Source organism: Lethenteron reissneri, chromosome 17 (genome assembly GCF_015708825.2).
Source record: "Lethenteron reissneri isolate LAM-NWPU_2019-01 chromosome 17, ASM1570882v1, whole genome shotgun sequence".
Taxonomy (NCBI): domain Eukaryota; kingdom Metazoa; phylum Chordata; class Hyperoartia; order Petromyzontiformes; family Petromyzontidae; genus Lethenteron; species Lethenteron reissneri.
The window spans coordinates 12,796,399-12,816,835 of NC_083795.1; the positions used below are offsets into that span (position 1 = coordinate 12,796,399).

General features: G+C 53.9%; 1 protein-coding gene across 4 annotated transcripts in view; it reads left to right on the forward strand.

Moving 5' to 3' along the window:
• Positions 1 to 20,437, forward strand: part of LOC133343504 (heparan sulfate glucosamine 3-O-sulfotransferase 1-like) — an 83,015-nt gene that overhangs the window by 38,877 nt on the left and 23,701 nt on the right. Inside the window, exon 1 of one of the 4 annotated variants that reach the window (XM_061553166.1) lies at positions 13,434 to 13,488. The exons of the other annotated variants lie outside the window; for them this stretch is intronic. The gene's annotated coding sequence lies outside the window, so the exon portion shown is untranslated. Of the gene's footprint in view, positions 1 to 13,433; positions 13,489 to 20,437 lie in introns of those variants that run through there. 4 annotated transcript variants of the gene reach the window in all.

Sequence of the window (20,437 nt, forward strand, 5' to 3'; positions counted from 1 at the left end):
ATGAGCTCTCCCTTCACCCTCTCCTCCTCGTCATCTTCTCCCCACATCCCCCCTCTCCCACCTGCTCCCACTTCCTTATCCCCCCTCTCCACCGCTCTCCTCCCCCCACTCGCCCTTCTGGCGACGCGTCGTTAACGGTTTCCAGTCCATTAGAGTTGTGACTGCGAACAGCAAATAGAATTATTATTATTACACGTGCGCGCCGAATTATCGCGCGTGCAGCAGCGATCTGCATTCGCTCCCTCCGTATCTCAAAACCTCTCTTACTCCCCTCTCTACTCTCCCTCTCCTCCCTTCTCCATTCCTCTCTCTCTTTTTTTACGATCAGTGGAAACAAGAAGATGCTCGGTGTAGTCGGCACTTTGCTTCGTTCATCATTTCGGTTTTTTTAAAATAACTTTGCTTTATGTAAACTCCCCTATCTCGCTCTCTCGTTCTGCACGCAGCCCTTCTCGCAGTCCAACGACCTCCGGCGGGTAGCTCATAACTGCATGCTCTCTCTTCCTGACCCCCTGTCTCTCGATTCTTCTGTCGTACTCTCCCCACATCTTCTTGGTTCTTTCGGTAAAGTCACGGAAATAATAACATTATCTTATTTTTATTATTTTATTATTTCCATTCTACGTGACTTTACCGAAAGAACCAAGACGATGAATCCCTCAAGTCACGAACGCTTTAAATTGAAATCTCCCCACATCCTTCTCTTTACTGCTTCATCTCGCTCTCTCGCCGTGCGCTCTCTAACTCTCTCTCTCTCATCTCGCTTCGCTACGCTCTCTTTTGTCTCTCCTCACCCATTCCCGATCTCCCATTGTCTGTCTCTCACCTCCCTACCTCCCTCCCTCTCTCCCCTCTACCTCCCGCACTGCAAACCAATTAACGTCGCCACCGCTTCGTCGGCGCCCGTCTCTGCCGTGGCTGCAAAACGCCATCCCTGAGCAATGATCGGGCTTCCGCGATAATAAAAAAAAAACCCACAAGCGGCCTAGCAGCGGATAGAGAATTCCCGCCGCGTACGCACAGCAGCGATGCCTGCGTTCGCTACGTGCCACGCTCCGATGGCCTTCCACACGGCGAGTTGTCGCGAGCGTTTGGGGCTTTGGGCTGACAGGGGGTGGGCAAGCCCGCGAGGCCGGGCGTGGAGCAGCCGCTCCTCCGTCGATACCGACTCCCGTGGAACAAGCCCAGCACACACGTTCCTGCTCGGTTTGGGAGACCAGCCTGGGCCTTGCTTAGCTTGCGAGACAAGCCTGGGCCTTGCTTAGCTTGCGAGACCAGCCTGGGTCTTGCTTAGCTTGCGAGACCAGCCTGGGCCTTGCTTAGCTTGCGAGACCAGCCTGGGCCTTGCTTAGCTTGCGAGACCAGCCTGGGTTTTGCTTAGCTTGCTAGACCAGCCTGGGTCTTGCTTAGCTTGCGAGACAAGCCTGGGTCTTGCTTAGCTTGCTAGACAAGCATGGGCCTTGCTTAGCTTGCGAGACCAGCCTGGGCTTTGCTTAGCTTGCTAGACCAGCCTGGGACTTGCTTAGCTTGCGAGACCAGCCTGGGTCTTGCTTAGCTTGCGAGACAAGCCTGGGCCTTGCTTAGCTTGCGAGACCAGCCTGGGCCTTGCTTAGCTTGCGAGACAAGCCTGGGCCTTGCTTAGCTTGCGAGACCAGCCTGGGCCTTGCTTAGCTTGCGAGACAAGCCTGGGCCTTGCTTAGCTTGCGAGACAAGCCTGGGACTTGCTTAGCTTGCGAGACCAGCCTGGGACTTGCTTAGCTTGCGAGACCAGCCTGGGACTTGCTTAGCTTGCGAGACCAGCCTGGGCCTTGCTTAGCTTGCGAGACAAGCCTGGGACTTGCTTAGCTTGCGAGACCAGCCTGGGACTTGCTTAGCTTGCAAGACAAGCCTGGGCCTTGCTTAGCTTGCGAGACAAGCCTGGGCCTTGCTTAGCTTGCGAGACAAGCCTGGGCCTTGCTTAGCTTGCGAGACCAGCCTGGGCCTTGCTTAGCTTGCGAGACCAGCCTGGGCCTTGCTTAGCTTGCGAGACAAGCCTGGGCCTTGCTTAGCTTGCGAGACCAGCCTGGGCCTTGCTTAGCTTGCAAGACAAGCCTGGGCCTTGCTTAGCTTGCGAGACAAGCCTGGGCCTTGCTTAGCTTGCGAGACCAGCCTGGGCCTTGCTTAGCTTGCGAGACCAGCCTGGGCCTTGCTTAGCTTGCGAGACAAGCCTGGGCCTTGCATAGCTTGCGAGACCAGCCTGGGCCTTGCTTAGCTTGCGAGACAAGCCTGGGCCTTGCTTAGCTTGCGAGACCAGCCTGGGACTTGCTTAGCTTGCGAGACCAGCCTGGGCCTTGCTTAGCTTGCGAGACAAGCCTGGGACTTGCTTAGCTTGCGAGACAAGCCTGGGACTTGCTTAGCTTGCGAGACAAGCCTGGGACTTGCTTAGCTTGCTAGACAAGCCTGGGACTTGCTTAGCTTGCGAGACAAGCCTGGGCCTTGCTTAGCTTGCGAGACAAGCCTGGGACTTGCTTAGCTTGCGAGACAAGCCTGGGACTTGCTTAGCTTGCGAGACCAGCCTGGGACTTGCTTAGCTTGCGAGACAAGCCTGGGACTTGCTTAGCTTGCGAGACCAGCCTGGGACTTGCTTAGCTTGCTAGACAAGCCTGGGACTTGCTTAGCTTGCGAGACCAGCCTGGGACTTGCTTAGCTTGCGAGACAAGCCTGGGACTTGCTTAGCTTGCTAGACAAGCCTGGGACTTGCTTAGCTTGCGAGACCAGAGGAGATCGGCGGCTGAAGGGCGTACGGGCTCATCTGTCTTTACGCGCCTAAATGTGCCCTCGATCTCGTCGAGTCTCGCAAGCCTAGCAAGGACCGAGGCTCGTGACGAGCGCTTGCTTCGCTCGCAGTGGCGACTGCTTCCGAGTGCCAGGTGCCGTCTGCTTGAGCCGATGGGTGGCCAGGAGATGGCGGTGTTGAGCGTTAACCCCTCGTGTGCGTGAGAGGAAGACCTCAGAGAATGGCGTGACGACGCCCTTAGGGATCGGTGCCAGAGAGAGGCACGACTAGTCAGTGCCGGATGACCCCAGTAGCGCAAGTAGCTACATATGCTACGGGCCCCGCACTTTCAAGGGCCCCGCGCTAAATGCTTTCAAGCTATAGTATATGGTTCTTTCGGTAAAGTCACGTAGATAGAAGAAGAAAAATAATAATAATAATGAAGTGAATACAAATAAAAATACTACAATTCGGGTTCAGTGATACTTCACTTGCTTTATTACTATAGTACTAGACTGCCTTCAATGTTTATGAAGGACTGAGTGTTTAAGGTTAGCGATTTGTCATAGTATCTGGCTGTATGGAAAATTAAAAAATACAATTACTTTACTTTGCAAGTTAAAAATGTGCGTTGTAATATTTACGTGTTTATTTATTTATTTAGGGCCCCTTCATAACATGCTCCAGGCCCCCCACTAGCTTAATCCGGCACTGCACTGAGTGTGTTGGGCACGAGACAGAGGAAAGTGAAAACTAACGACGAAATGTGCAGCGGACACTTACGGGGCTATCCTCCCACATGGATCGTGATGATGATGATGATGGCTGGTGGCTGGTGGTGGGGGGGGGGGGTTCGTCTTCTCTCGATGCCACCGCCTCCCGCACTCGTGGAACGCAGGGGCCAAACCAAGCCGACGCAAGACTCGGCGACTCTCCTGCCCCATGCATAGTTTGCATTATTAAATAATGACCAATCTCCTCCGCTCAGTGTATTGTAAACAAAGAAGAAGGAAAAAAACGAAGACGAAAATAAAGCTATGGATTCTTGCAACACATCCCTATGGGTGGATTCAAGAATCCATGGCTTCACTGCCATCTCCTGACCACCTGTCAGCCTTGGTAATTATCACGGCGATGTCCTCAGTGCATTGCGCGCGGCTTCTCGTACGTCAATTAACGATGATTTGCAAATCTGACTTCCGAGTGACGGATTTAAGCGGCGCCTTTTAAATTAAGAGCCCAAGCAATTACGGGCGGGTCTTTTCTTCCCCCCCCCCCCCCACCTTCTCCCTGTTGTCAGAGTGACTGCCTCTCGGCATTATGAGAGGTGGCAGTCTCAGAGCCCTCGTAACGACGCCTCCCCCAGCGAGCCGCCGGGGCCACGCGGAGCGGTTGGGGGGGGGGGCAGTGCGATGGGACGGGCGGTTTGGCGGCGGCGGCGGTGGGGGTGGTGGTGGTTGTGGTGGTGGCGGCGGCGGTAGCGGTGGTGGTGGTGGGGGTGGTGGCGGTGGGGGTGGTGGTGGGGGGGGTGGTGACGGTTGTGGTGGTGGTGGTGGGGGTAGGAGGGAGGGGAAAAAACCGTGGCTTTTTTAATGTCACGGAGGATAATTTGCGCGTAAATGGGGGCTATAAAAATGCAGATGACTTCGCGAGCTCGCGCCTTGGAAACGCGCAGAGCCCCCCGCTGCACGAAGGGCGCTGCGCGCGTGCCGACGGCTCCCGTCGGTGAACTTTTCATCGTCGCGACTTCGGCTGCTGCGGCCGCTGCCGCCGCTGGTGGTGGTCGCGGTGGTGGTGGTCGCGGCGGCGAGCGAGTGCCAAATTGTGTGTGTGCGCACGCGCGCGTGTCGTGGGGGGAGGGAGCGGTGGAGCAGTGGTGAGCGCGCTGCGCTGCGAATCCGGTGACCCGAGTTCGATTGTCGCTCGCAGCCAACACCAGCGACGATTATTTGAACCGGACCTGGGACGCCCCTAGGTCGACTCAGCCTCAAATGAGTACCTGGTGCGGTGTGTGAACATCGCCACTCGCGGGACGAAACCGGCCGGGCGTGGTGCTGGCTAACCACCCCCTCGTGTGCCGTGCCGGCCTTCATAGGTATTCGCTCACAGAATTTGCCCCAAAAGTCTGTTAGGGCTGCACAGGTGATCCTTGTCTTTGTGTGTGGTTGGTGGTCCAAACGGCTGAGTGAGTTTATTGCTGAGCACAGACCCAAAGGCCCCATAATGCCAAACAATCTATGCGTTGAAATTGAGCATGGTCATAAGAACTTGGGGGGGGGAGGGGATACGATCATATGAGGATGAAATTTGCATCCATACTGGAGTGGAAACTAGTGACGAGGAAAGTAACAACAAGATAAGTGTTCTGACCTGCAGTTTGGTGAGTGAGTGGATGAATGAGTGGATGTGTGAGTCGATGGATGAGTGGGTGAGTAGATATTTCAGTTAATGGGTGAGTGAGTGGATGGTTGAGCGAATGAGTGGATGAGTGAGTGGATTGTTGAGTTTGTAGGCGAGAAAGTGAGCTCTTGTCCCCTGCGGTGCGGTGGTTGAACACCGTGTGGATGAGACGAGGCAGTCTGGTAAATCGAGAATGAATGAATGAGGTTGGTGGAAACAGTAACCACAGTGATAGGGATGCGCGCGTGTGTGTATCTGTAAATGTGTCTTTTTATTCGCCCAGTGGGGAGGTCAGGTGGCCCATCTCTCTCCCGTACACCGCAATCAGTTAGCCCATAACACCTGGGTCTGTCCCTTGTCACTCCTGCCAGCAGCGAGTCTTCCGACACTTTGCGCGGCCTCAGAGGTCACCCAGCCTGGCACATGCGCCGTGGGTGAAACCGCCGCCACTTAGTGGCAACTGGCGTCTGTTTGTGCCGTTTGTGTGTGTGTGCTTGTCTGTGTCATGATGACGAACACATCGTTCTGAAGAAGAGACGATAAGCAGGTGGTCGAGACTAACCATGGAGTGCCAGCCAAAGGATGGGGACACGGCAGCCGAGAGCTGCGTCCATCACGTACAGGATTTAGATGAATTGTTCCGTTGTGAAAACTGAGACATGCGGTGTTGACGTTGGGAGACATTCATTCAGCAGTGGATAGCTCGTGGCTCACGATGACGACGACGATGATTGATGACGGGGAAGCCTTTATCAAGCAGTGGATAAACCATGGCTTATGATGATGATGGGGATGCCTTAATATCAGCAGTGAATAGTCCATGCCTCGATGATGATGATGATGATGATCCTTAATCCAGCAGTGCATAGACCATGGCTGATAACGATAACGGTAACGATGTCCCCATCGTAGTAGTAGGTTTTTACCCTTTAAACTGGTACAAAACTGACACCTTTATACAAGGCATCATGTTTGCAATAACCGCAACACAAGCAGTCAAAATACAAGCAAAAAGAAACAACTCTGATAATGGTAATGATGATGTCGCCATCTATGTGAATACGGGCAGCCTGGGTCCTTCCAAGTTACAGTGCATTGAGTGCGCTTCCGGAGGTGAGCGATTTTAATTAGAACGCGGGGGGACTCTCACAGCAGTCGGCGCAGCGCGACGCGATCGTCATTTGGCACGGCCACTCGTGAACACGCAATGTAAGAATTGTCACGTGATAATTATGATAATTAATATTAAATTATAGATACATTTATAGAAATGTAAAATCGAAGAGCAGTGAGTAACGGGCGGCGCCGCTGCGAGACTGAGATTTGCGGGTTTTAGTTTTTTTTAATTTCTCCCACGAGGCTCCGGACGCCAACGCGCGACTCGCGGTTTCCAATGAAGCCACTGCGATGACATCACAGCCACTGCGATGACATCACAACCACTGTGATGACATCACACTCACTGCGATGACATCACAGCCACTGCGATGACATCACAACCACTGCGATGACATCACAGCCACTGCGATGACATCACAGCCACTGCGATGACATCACAGCCACTGCGATGACATCACAACCACTGCGATGACATCACAGCCACTGCGATGACATCACAGCCACTGTGATGACATCACAGCCACTGCGATGACATCACAACCACTGCGATGACATCACAGCCACTGCGATGACATCACAGCCACTCCGATGAAATCACAGCCACTACGATGACATCACAGCCACTGCGATGACATCACAACCACTGCGAAGACATCACAGCCACTGCGATGACATCACAGCCACTGCGATGACATCACAAGCCACTGCGATGACATCACAGCCACTGCGATGACATCACAGCCACTGCGATGACATCACAGCCACTGCGATGACATCACAGCCACTCCGATGAAATCACAGCCACTGCGATGACATCACAACCACTGCGATGACATCACAACCACTGCGAAGACATCACAGCCACTGCGATGACATCACAGCCACTGCGATGACATCACAGCCACTGCGATGACATCACAACCACTGCGATGACATCACAGCCACTGCGATGACATCACAGCCACTGCGATGACATCACCCTAGGATTGTTGAAAGTTACTCTGAAGTTGATTTTACTCCTGGCCTGTCGCCCCCCCAAATGTTCAACAGAGCTAAAAACTCGTGACGCACAGCCCCATCGGAGCCAAACATGGGACGGTTAGGATCACTGGGTACCGATTGAGATTCCCTAAACTCAGTGAGCTAAACGAAGGCCGGTGGCGGCGGCGGGGGGAGGGGAAGGGGCCAGCTGGTAGTTACTACCTCCTACCAGGGAGCCATCCACACGTCACATGGTCTCGAGGTACACCCAGCCTGGCACAAAGCGCTCTGGTGACGTCACTGCGCGTCTCAGTTGCGTGCGCGTGCGGCTCGTCTGTAGCGGAGCGGTCGAGTAGCCGCGCTGTGCTACGAACCCCGTGACCCGAGTTCGATTCCAGCTCATGGCCAATAGCGTTGATGAATTTCTCTGCACCAGGAGGGAGGGAAGAATGGATGAGGGGTAAAGAGGGGAGGCGCTCACGGGAGGAACGGACAGCAGATGCCAAACGAGCAAAGAACGGAGTGGAGAAATGGTCAAGGGAGGGAGAATAGAGAGGGAGGAATGGAGAGGGGGGGGGGGCTAGTCGCCGGGACGGGGGCGGTTGCCGCCAGGCGTCTCTCTAATCGCCGGGGTCACCGCGGAAGGGCAGAGGTCACGGTCGCTCTGAATGCGGCGACGGTGACTGCGGCGTTCGCTCGTGAGAGAGAGGCGGGGGGGGGGACGCTGGGGGGTATTTCCCTCCCCTCCTCTCCCCCCCTCCTCCTCTCTCCTCTTCTCCCCTCTTAAATTCGTCGAGGTTCTTTGCTTCTATAGTTTGTGTTGTTTGAAAGCTTCATTGTATTGCAATCCTGGAGCGGTTTTGTGGAATGCGCGCGTGTGTGGGTTGCATCGTGTAGTTGTATGTGCGTGGTGCGTGCGTGTGTGTCAAATAGGAGTGGTGGCGCATTGGTTAGCGCACTGCGGTAAGAACCTTGCGAACTGAGTTCAATTCCTGCTCATAGCCAATTCCAGTGACAATTATCTGAACCGGTGATGGGGGCCTCCCCTAGGTGTGTAAACATCACCACCAGCACCACGGCGGGCGTGGTACTGGCCTTCATTGGTGCTCGCTAACAACACTTGCCCCAAAAGTCTGTGAAGGATATACAGGGGATCTTTGTCACCGCCGCTTCGTGGCGAACGGCGGTCCTTGTTATATGTGGTGAGCGTTGACCCGAGTTCGATTCCCGCTTATGGCCAACACCAGTGCCGATTTTGTGAACTGGTCTTAAATGAGTACCTGGTGCGGTGTGTTAAACACGAGCACTGGGGAGACAAAGGTAGCCGTGTATAGTGGGACCACACCACTCCTTCGTGTGCCGTGTCGGCCTTCGAGTGTGCTCGCTAACAGCACTTGCCCAACATAGGCTACACGTGGATCTTTGTCCGTGTGTGTGTGTGCTTGCGTGTTCGCTGCGTTCGTAGCCCCGTGTCGAGGAGGCTAATTGAGGTGGCCTGGGTTAAGGGAGGGAGCCTTACGGGCTCTCCGGGTCCCCTTGAACCCTCACCCCGGATCCCCTTCCTCCCCACGTCCTACTCAGCACAGGGTCTCCCTAACTCGGAACATTAGGTTGCACGCCACCCTCGTTTGCAGCACACAGTGTGTTGACGTCTGCTGCGCGGCAGTGCTGCAAAACCAGCGAGATTCTCGTGGTAGAAAACTCAGACTAAACTACTGGACATCTGTGAAAAAAAATTGATTTTTATAGCTCATCGGATTCATCCAGCATGAATAAAGATTCTGATTTTAATAAAATAAACACGATAACAAAACAAAAATAGGTGTTTCCCAGCATTCACCAAATAAACCTTTCCCACAGCTTTATTGATGATCATGTAGGAAACGCTGCAGTTCATCCTTTGAGTTAAATATTTATCTTTGATTTTCCGTCTCACCGTCTCTTGAAGTTGCAACACAGAGGGAGAGAGACCTGTTTTAAGCGATTGAAACACGAGTCTCAATCTCTCTGTTTTGCAATTAAAATGGCCTGTTTGCTAAGAAATTGCAACAAAGACCGCTCGCTGTGTTGCCTACACTGTAAGCTGCACAGGAGGTCTTCATTTTACCAAATTCGAGTAAGTATGCAAATTTAAACCTGTTCAAACCGCGTATCACAAACGGTTGACCGGAACGTAATCTTCAAACCCAACTTTTTTTCCTCTAAAAACGAACCATCAATCAGTTCAAACGGCTTCGGTGCACTCTAGCCGCACCCGAAAACAAATCTGTTCGATCCCCTGCGTCTCTAAATCCTCTCTCAGTCCCCCTCTGTGCTTCCCCCCTCTCCAACCGTCACATCGCCCCCCCGCCCCCAACGCTCCCAATCTCTACCCCGGCCCCCCAGACCCTTCCCACCCCCTCGTCCACGCGCATCGCCCGAATAAATGAAACCATTTTGCGCGCGGCGCACAGAGCCGAGCTTTGTGCGCCCGCCGCGACCGGCGGCGACTCGAGCCGGACGCCAGCGGAGGCCGGCAACCGGCCCGTCGGAGCGGCACCCGGCCCGGCGGAGCCCGGCACCGGCGCTCGATCGGACACGGAGTCGGCGCTTTGAAAGCCGCTCTCGCAAATCCGCGCACCCCCCCGCACCCCCGCGAACTTCCCCCACGAGCGATCTTGGCAGCTGCTCCCCGCGGAAAACACCCCGAGCACTTAGCAATTAACCTCGTCCTCCTCCGTATATACATCGTGTACGGGCGTGCGAGTGCGTGCGCGCGCTGCATTGGATTCCCGGCGAGGGTCACGCGCGGGGTCGTGGGCCGCAGCTGTTTGCGCGAGGGACGCGGTGATGCGGCGTGTGGCGCCCCGAGACCGTGAGGGCGATCTGAGGAGCGGAGGGTTGAGTAGAAGCTCACCTCGGCTAATAAACCTAATCACTACACGGCCACGCGCGCGTGTGTGGCAGTCTGTGCGTGTGCGCGACTGTGGGGAGCGTTAGTGTAGTGGTTAGCGCGCTGCGCTACGCACCTGCAGACCTGCGTTCGATTGCCGCTCACGGCCAACATTCAGTGACGAGTGTATGAACCATTCCTGGGCCTCCCTTAGGTCGACTCAACCTCGAATGAGTACCTGGTGCGGTCTGGAATCATCAGCACTGAGGATACAAAGGCAGCCAGGTAGGCGTGGTGTTGGCCACCATGTGTCCTGCCGGCCTTTATGGGTGCTCGCGAACAGCACTTACCCCAATGGTCTGTTAAGGTTATTCGATGGATCGTCTTAATTAAGGGCGTGGACATAATCTATCTTGTGTGCGGCAGAGTCGATATGGATGTGCGTGCTCTACGCGGAAGCAGATATCACAGAACTGCTGCTGGGATCCCTTCATCATGTGACCTCTCATCCACACTCGGGGCGCGAAAAGTCCCCTCATACCTTTGACGATGTTCGTCACATGGTAGTCAAATATAATATTTATTTAATTTTCATTCATCAAAGTTTAATGTTTGCCCAATTTAGTACACAAAAAAAACCCGACAACGTTATATAAATTGCTTTTGTAAAAGTTCATTATGAAAAAACATATATCACTGCACAAAGCGGAGCCTTTGTAGAAACGTAAGCAGCCTGGTGATGGCGCAGTGGCAGAGCGGCTCCTCGTAATGGGAAGGTCGCTGGTTTAACCCTGGCTGTGGAGGGTTGGCTCAGTCCATCATCCCTCCCTCTGAGGTCGATAAAATAGGTAGTCAACAGCAGTTGTCCGATGGATGAACCCACCCCCGCCAGAGCGATGTGGATTGTTTTTACTCACCGACTCAGGGCTGTAAACATGCGCTGGGCACCACCCCTCAATGCTCGTTTGAGCAGCGACTCACTTTGACTTGGTTGTTGCTGTTGCAAAACACACAAAATACACAGCAACACGAAAGCCCGTGCACAGACCCGGCATCTCACTCCTTCTGTCACGTGCCAGGGGCCGGCGTCACGCGGCCTCAACGGGAAGCGAGGGGATTGGGGTGGGGGGGGGGCTTTCACTCCCCGGGTCGTGACCCCTCTCCGGCGGGAGAGGGGGGGCAGAGGTGGGGGCGTATGGCGAGTGGGGTGTTTGGTGGGGGGGGGCCTCGCTCTTGGCCTTGGCGACGCAGCGCGTCGTTGAGGAAGGGCCGCGTGTTCGCAAGTCGCCCCGATCTCGCGGCCGGGCGACCCCCCTCACCCCGCCCCCCCGACCCCCCCCCCCCCCGACCCCCATGCCGCCCCCAGGGTTCTTGGGTAACTTCCTGCACGCGTACCGAGAAATCGGCGCTTCTGTCGCAAGGTTTTCCGAAAAATTTGATTCCTCGTGTTTTTTTCCCCTCCCAGATTCATTTCTTTATTTTTAGACTTTCGCCTCCTCCATATTGTGATTTCTGGTCCATCACTCTTTCCCAATTCCATTTCACTCTCCCTTCTCTCTCCCTTCTCTCTCCCTTCTCTCTCCCTTCTCTCTCCTATTGTTCTCTTTCGCTGCTCCCGAGACCACAACCAGGGGCCTCGATTGTCACATGCACACGAGTCGAACTGGTCCCGCTCTCCGTCGACAATGGTATTTGTGGCAGCAACGTCGCCATCGTATTTCGCGAGAATCATCAGCATTAGCATCGTCTGTCATCTGCCCATCATCGTCGTTGTCTTCCTCATCAGCATAATCATCAGTAGTAGGAGTAGCAGCAGCAATGTCGGCACCATCAGTTTCATCATTATCAGCAGCAGGTGTTTATTGTCATCATCAGCAGCAGCATCAACATCGTCATCCACAGCACAGTCATCATCATCAAAGTTTCCGCCGACAGTTCCTCGTGCTGGCAGGTGGAGAACTTGTCAATAGGTTACCCCCCCCCCCCCCACTTTGCGGTGGACAGTGCCCACGTGTGCACAACAACTGCTGGTTCTGGAATCATGTCAGCAAAGACACGGGTCAGGTCAAGAGTCAAAACCTCCCCCTGCGCAAAAACGAGCGTGACACCCTGCCGATCTCCGTTCACAGCCCCAAGTCAGTTGGGCGGAAATTCCACATTCCTATGGCAGGATGTAGTTATTCCGATGGGAGAACCGCTGTGTGACTTGAGATTCACAAAGTGGTTCTCCTTTTTCTTCTTGGTTCTTTCGGTAAAGTCACGTAGAAGGGAAGTAATAAAATAATAAAATAAAACAGAATTAAACAATTCTCACGACGTTTCGGCCACAACGCAAGCAGCCGTCCTCAGGTGACGGCTGCTTGCGTTGTGGCCGAAACGTCGTGAGAATTGTTTTATTATGTTTTATTTTATTATTTTATTACTTCCCTTCTACGTGACTTTACCGAAAGAACCAAGAAGATGAATCCCTGCAGTCACGAAAGCTTTAAATCGAAAAATGGTTCTCCTTTTACCCGCCGTCCCTCCAACCCCCACCCCCACCCAGAGAAATGCAGAGCTAAGTGGGCTCGAGTATTTTCAAAATAAAATATGAATTAACCATCGCAACAGCTCAACTCTTTCCATCTTCGCGGCTCGAATTGCCTGCCGGCGGAAAACGGATTTCCGGGAGCAGAGGGGAGAGGGGAGCCGAGGAGGAGAGCGATGGAGAGAGGGTGGGGGGAAATGTGGCGACGAGAGAAAGATGGAGAGGAAAGAGAGATTAGAGAGAGAGAGGGTGGAAGGTGGAGAGAGATTGAGAGGTGAAAAGGAGAGGAAATTGTGAGAGGTGCAGTCGAGAGAGAGAGAGAGAAGGGAGGGGTGGAGATGAGGAAGAGGTGGACAGAGAGAGATGGAGCGAGAGAGGTGGACATCAGAGGTGAGTTGGAGAGGTGACTCGCAAAGAGAGAGGGGGAGGTCGAGAGTAGAGAGAGATGGGGATGAGAGGGGTGAGGAACAGAGGGAGAGGCGAAGAGGGGAGAGGAAAATAGAGGAGATGGAGAGGAGGCGGATGTGGACAGCAGAGAGAGCGAGCGAGATAGGGAGATGAAGAGCAGACGGGCAGGAGAGAGAGTGGGGGAGAGATGGAAAGAGAGATGTAGAGGCAAAGAGAGAGAGCGGTGGGAGGAGAGAGCGTGGCACACACGCACGCGCGCGCGCGCGAGGGGCAGGGCGAGCGAGGCGGTGCAGGGATCGAGTGCGGAATATGCCCTGGGCAGCTCCTACCCGCCACGATTGGGGCAGAGGGAGTGAGGAGGTGCTGGGGGAGAGCGGCAATTGTGAGCGACGTCGCGGGCGGCCAGAGATGAATCCGCGACATGTGGTGAGTTTGTCGCTGCTGTCGTCGTTGTCGTCGTCGCTGTTGTTGTTGTTGTTTTGTCACTAAAACCAACACAAGTCAAAGAACCGGAGTAACCAATTGGCACCTTGCTGGCGAGGTTGTTAATTTCTTTACTTCAGATTTTTGTTGTTTATAAATCCACGTCTTTTATTTCAGCGATGGAGGAAATCACCCAGAGCGTCTAACGCGTGTCGGGCATTCCATCATGATGGATGATGTGTGTGTGTGTGAAGGTAGACACACACACATGTGTGTAGATAAACATACACACACACATCTTGATATGTGAGAAGCGGTAGTGTAGCGGTTAGAGCTCTGCGCTACAAACCCGGCGACCCGAGTTCGATTCCCGCTAACGGCCAACACCTGTGACGATTATCTAAACCGGTCCTGGGCCTCCACTATGTCGACTCAGCCTTCATAAGTGCTCGCTAACAGCACCTATGAAGGCCGTTACAAACTCTAGATTTGAAGCTTTCGTGACTGCAAGGATTCATATTTTAGGTTTTTCGGTAAAGTCACGTAGGTACAAATTTTTAAGTAAAATAAAATATTTTACTTTTATTAATTGTAATTTTTTACCTACGTGACTTTACCGAAAAAACCTAAGAATACTGTTACAAACTATACGGAGTATCTTTGTCTTTGGAGACAATCTTTGTCTTTGTGGACACACGAGCTTTGTTTGCGATCTTGTGAAAACCATTGGGGCGGGTGGAAGCGGTTCGATTCACCGCCGCGGCTACTCGTCGACGACGACGGCGACCGAACATCAAGAAGGACCCCGTGCGCCGCGGCGTCTAACCAGCACGGTGAAGTGTGGTCAGACAACCCCGCATGACCGACCAGACACGGTCTGGGGAGGGGAGAGAGTGGGGATGGGGGGTCATCTTCCAGCAGTGGATCAGCAAAACGGCCGCAAAAAATATGTATGTATCATTTAGACTATCCCTGCGCCATAAATATTTGTCATCGTATATTTTATCCTGTAGAATAATAATAATAATGATATTGATTTCGTGAGATTGATTTGAGGGGCGCTGCGGTGCCATGATCACGAATGAGGGCCGAGCCGATCGCTTCAGCAGCCGCGGCAGCAGCCACCACGCAACCACCACGCAGCCACCACGCAACCACCACGCAACCAAGCGTGCGATTCCATAACTTTACTCAATTCCTCACGACCGCCGCGTTACATAACGTCGACTAAAAGAGCCACCCTAAGCATCTGCTCATTCTCGAGGCAATTCCCTCGCATCGTACTTTTTCCACTTTTGTTGTGCTCGTGGAAATGAGCAACATTCTTTCCGCCCCTTCCCACTGGATGTGTTTTCCATGTTGTTTTTTACTTACACGTTTCGTAAAAGCAAACCTGTATCACGGCCCTGCTCGCAACGTGTCGCGGCCCCGTTACTCCGCGCGTTGCGTTGAACGGCATTTTAGGAAGTGTCGTCACGAACTGAATGTGCGATGAAGAGGGGAGCGGTCGCTCGGAGCGATTTGTCCACGCGCGACGCCTGCCGTGTCCCCCATCTCGCGCCGGGGATGGAGACCCCCGCGGGCCGATGCGCTCCTCCAATTGTCATTAGGAGCGCCGCTTGCCCCGTTAGACAGCGAGCTCAGGGCCGCGGCGGGTGCTGTTTTGCGAGCTCCTTTCAAGGTCCCTTCCTGTGCGTTGTACCCGGAGAGGCTGCTGGTGTGGTCAGTGCCCACGACCGCTTTCTCCGGTGACAATGTCGCGTAGGGAGTCTTCTCCGAGTCCTCCGGTTTTTTTCCCTGCCACGTCTAGAATCAACATGGATTTTTTTCTTAAAGAGTATTTGGCTGCAGTCAATTTGAACGTGATGAGACACTTTGTTGAGCTGTCATCTGCGGCGAGGTCGCTTCTGAAACAAGGGTTACATAGTTCAGTGGGCCTTACCTGGTAAAAGAAAAAAAATAGTTTCATTTTAGGCTGAATCAACTCAGGAGAGGGGTAGGCCAAGTTCCAAATGCAATTGCCGCAGATGTTGTGGCAGGGATCGAGCCCATGTGAAAAGTGCATCTCTACTTAAAGGAGCTGCTGCTCATCTTCGTTGACTGAACTCATTCAGCGGTGGAAATGCCACATTGTCATGGGTCAATTCAGTCCGCTCGCAATCAGAAAGTTGCGACTTCGAATCCTTATCTCTGGGATTGACTCAACTCATCATCCCTGCGGGGTAGATCAAGTTTGTATCACGTTGTGGGGTAGTCAACGGCGGTTGTCCTATGGATAGACTCTGCCATATAAATGTGTAATTTTCACCACTGGCTCTGTAGGGCTGTAAAATGGAGATGCGCACCATTGCCTCGGTGCTAATGTGAGCAGCAAGAAACTGTCTCTTCCTTGACAGAGCTTTGGCAGTGCACTTGACAACATTTTTCTTGATCCTGTTATTTGTCATCAAAGTAATGAATGTAGCTTCAAACCGGTGCGTGCTACAGCCCCGTGATGCCCAGCCCGCCCCGAGGCGCGTAGCGACAAGCGAATGAGCTGTCCGCTTCATAGGGGCCGCGTGTCCACCCCCTCCACCCCCATGCCGCGGACACCGTGGGGGCGCCACGGTGTTCGAGATGTGAACGTCTTCTCTCTTTTTCGATTTAAAGCTTTCGTGACTGCAGGGATTCATCTTCTTGGTTCTTTCGGTAAAGTCACGTAGAAGGGAAATAATAAAATAATAAAAATAAAACATAATCAAATAATTCTCACGACGTTTCGGCCACAACGCAAGCAGCCGTCCTCAGGTGGAGAACAGGTCCGTCAAGTAGACAGAGTCTGAATGGCACGCTCCAGGCTTGGGATCCCAGCATAAATAGTCGCTCCAAGCCTGGAGCGTGCCATTCAGACTCTGTCTACTCGACGGACCTTTTCTCCACCTGAGGACGGCTGCTTGCGTTGTGGCCGAAACGTCGTGAGAATTATTTTATTATGTTTTATTTGTATTATTTTATTACTTCCCTTCTACGTGACTTTACCGAAAGAACCAAGAAGAGGGGTCTTCTTTCTTCTTTCGTACGGCTGCTGATGTCGTTGCCAGAGCAGCGACGACAATCTCACATGCTGGGTGGTCAAGCCAGACGACCGCGTCAGGAGTCGCGGAGTGCAGCGCTGCGATGTCCCCTTCGTATTCGTGGATCGGGCACTGCATCGTTTTATGGTGAATGTTAACTACCTCGCCTGGTATGCAGGAGGTTGTGGGTTCGATCCCAACCCTGACGCCTGCTGCTGTATATTTGGAGTTTGCGTGTCTCTCTTCCCGTGGTCGCGTGGATATTTACCTGGGTCCTCCGGTTTTTCTCTCCACATTCAGAATCAACATGCGTTTAGTATATTTGGCTGCTATAAATTTCCACATACGCCAATTCGTTAAGCTATCATCTGTGGCCAGTTCGCTTCTGAAACAAATACAAAGTTGGTTCGTTTGTTACTTTTAATCGTGGCCCTCCATTGCCTCCGAGGGTTTGTGGTCAAATCTGTGTGAATGAACGAAAGCTGCGGTGGTTTTAAGGTACAAAACGTCCTTTATATTCCCCCCCCCCCCTCAAATCAACAACCCAGACGTTGTGTCAGCTCGGAGAATGATACTTCCTCCAGGGGAAATGTCATAACGGATATCGCATCGCTGCCGTGCCAGACCGCATTTGTTTTCCTTTTTGGCAAAGAGGAGAGGGAGGGAGGGAGGGAGGGAGGGAGGGGGGGAGGGAGGGAGGGGGGGAGGGAGGGGGGGGAAAGTGCGAATGGAGAACATTCACCCGGGCTGCGCGCGGAGCGGAACCCACGTCTCTCACCAGCGGTGGAGCGGTTACAGCCCTTGGTGCGTGTGTGGGTGGGTGACTGAGTGACCGAGTGAGTGTGTGGATGGGTGGGTGACTGAGTGACCGAGTGTGTGGATGGATGACCGAGTGACCGAGTGAGTGTGTGGGTGGGTGACTGAGTGACCGAGTGTGTAGGTGGGCGATTGAGTGAGTGTATGTGTGTCTGTGTATGTGTGGGTATGTGACTGAAATAGTGTGTGGGTCGGTGACCGAGTGAGTGTGTGGTTGGGTGACCGAGTGACTGAATCAGTGTGTGTGTGGGTGGGTGATTGAGTAACTGAGTGAGTGTGTGTGTGGGTGATTGAGTTAGTAAGTGCATGTGTGGGTAAGTGACTGAGCGAGTGTGTGGGTTGTTGACTGTGTGAGTGTGTGGATGAATGACTGAGTGAGTGAGTGTGTGAATACGTGGCTTTGTGAGTGGATGACTGAGTTTGAGTGGGTGTGTGAATGAGGTAGTGAATGAGGTAGGGAGCAGTGGCGCAGTGGTGAGCGCACTGCGTGACGAACCTGGAGACCCGAGTTCAATTTTCGCTCATGGTCAATACCGTTGACAGTTATCTGAACTGGTCTTGGGACGACTCACCCTGAAATGAGTACCTGGTGTGGTGTGTAGAAAACAATTAGCACTGGGAAGACAAAGGCGCTCGGGCGTGGTGTTGGCCACCCACCACCTTGCGTGCCGTATCGGCCTTCATCGGTGCTCGATCACAGCACTTGGCCTACAAGTCTGGTAAGGCTATATTGGGTGGGGGATCTTTGTCTTTGTGTTGGTGTGGGTGTAGGTGTGGGTGGCTTACGTGCGTGCGTCTGTGGGTATGTGTGATGAACCATATTCTGAAAAGGAGTTGGAGACAGTGCTGCTGAACCTGTGCCACGAAGAGGTGGTGGGGGTGTGGGGGGAGGTTTACGTTCAGCCGTACCACAACTATGCACCTGCCTGGGTACACTGAGTCATCAAACACTCCCCCCCCTCACCTTCCCATTCATCATGATGAGGGTGGTTGTAGAGAGGGTGGAGGAGTTCCCACACCTGGGCAGTGTACTCATCAGCACTCTCCTCTCTGACAGCAGAAGCTCTCACTCCGATTCAGTCTAGCGGCATTATCTTTTCATAGGCTGCGTAACGACGTGCGGAAACTGCCTGGCCTGTCGCTCCGCATGAAGCCCCGGGTCTTCTTGGCCACGGTTATTCCGTCAGATCCAGATCCTTGCAAAATCTGGACACACGCTCCCCCTTAGTCAGCTCCTCCGGTGGGCGGGTGAGGATATCTCTCTCTCTGTCTTTTTCTCTCTCTCTCTGTCTTTCTCTCGCTTTCTCTCTCTGAACAACTCTGTTAAATTGACGTCGCTCATTCTCGCTGCCCGAGTGGGGGGGGCGAAAGCTGTTGCGGTTTCCGCTGAATTGGGCGTTTGAGTCGCGGAGTATTTAAACGGATTACGCGCTAAGGGGGACGGGATTGTGCTGATGGTGGCGCGCTTCAGAATGCAGCTGTGGGATTTTAGTTGCGGCTGTGCTGCTGGAAGGCGGTCGGGCGGGTGGTGGAGGGAAGAGGGAGGGGTGGGGTGGGTGGGAAGAGGGAGGGGTGGGGTGGGTGGGAAGAGGGAGGGGTGGGGGTGCTGTTCGGTGGTGGAGGTGGGCGGGGGTGGGGGAGAAATGTGGGCAGGTGTTGGGAGTAGAACAACGGGATAACGACGCTGCAAGCTGGCAAGCCGACACACTCCTTGGCGAGCCTCGATTGTGGTTAAGGGGCAGCGATGGGCCAAGTCGCACTTTCACGAACCGTTGGCGGGCAAAACGGCGCAGGGGAGCGCGCTCCACTTTTCGCGTTGGCCGAGGAGCACGGCAGACGAGCGCGAGGCCTCTTCTCACTCGCGTTGGCGTGGGGGTCGCGGGTTCCGTGGCATTGCGCGAGGCCACGGTGAATCGCGGTGGCCGACTCCGTGCCGTTCGCGCAGCGAGGCCGCGGGGCCGCGTGAGATGAGGTCGCGGGTCGCCGGTTTCTCGCCTCCGCTTATAGAGGGCAGCGATAGCCCGCGATTGGTGCTGTAGCTGAAGAAAATAGCTGTTTTATTGTGTGTTTATATACATATATATAATACTTGTACTTTGGTTCTTTAGGTAAAGTCACGTAGATAGAAAATACAATTAAAATAATAATAAAAACATTTAAAATATACAAAAATATAAAACTAACTATTTTTAATTTTTGTTATTTTTTTCTACGTGACTTTACCGAAAGAACCAAATAATATTAACTCCTGCAGTCACGAAAGTTTTAAGTAACAATACATACTGCTTCGCTATTGCGACATCACCGCCCTTCACCGCCTCCCACGCCGCGACACCGCCGCCGCCGTCATCATCATCATCAGCACCCTCCAGCCCCCACGTATCCACCCCTTCCTCCCAGCCTGCTCCTCCACCTCCCCGCAGTCTCTTCCCAGGACTGCGCGACCCGCAGCCCTCCGTGGGCCGTTGTAAGAAGGCGGCCCGAATTGATGCGAGAGCGATCCGGTTGAGAATGTTCGTCACCGGTATGAACCGTGAGCGGGAAGTCAGCTCGGTTCGCCGGGTTTGTTACGCGGTGCACTGACAACGACACTGCCGCTCACCGCCGATGTGGACAGCGCGCGCAGAGCCCCCCACAGCGCGCGCAGAGCCCCCCCACAGCGCGTGCAGAGCCCCCTACAGCGCGTGCAGAGCCCCCCACAGCAAGCGCAGAGCCCCCCACAGTGTGCGCCTGATGAGGCAGCGCGGCTGCTGCTGCTGCAGAAGCTCGCGCTGTGTTTATTTTTGGGGCCGAAACCCCAGGGACGCGGGCAGGCGACTCTAATGAGGGGGCCGCGAGGCGGCGGTGGGCGGGGGCCGGGGGGACTGCCCCAGCCTGTGTGGTTGAGGGGCGGGGGGATGAGCGGGGTGTTGGATAACGGGGGGGGGGGAGTTTAAATTAAGACGTCGGCTCCCCGGGCGGAGCGCCTTGTTTGTCATCCCTGAGATATAACGAGGACTCCGACCGCTAAATTTAGACCGATTCCACGGCGCCGATCCCCGAGGTATCGGCGCGCGCACCGCCGTGGGGCGAGTTCGCGTGGC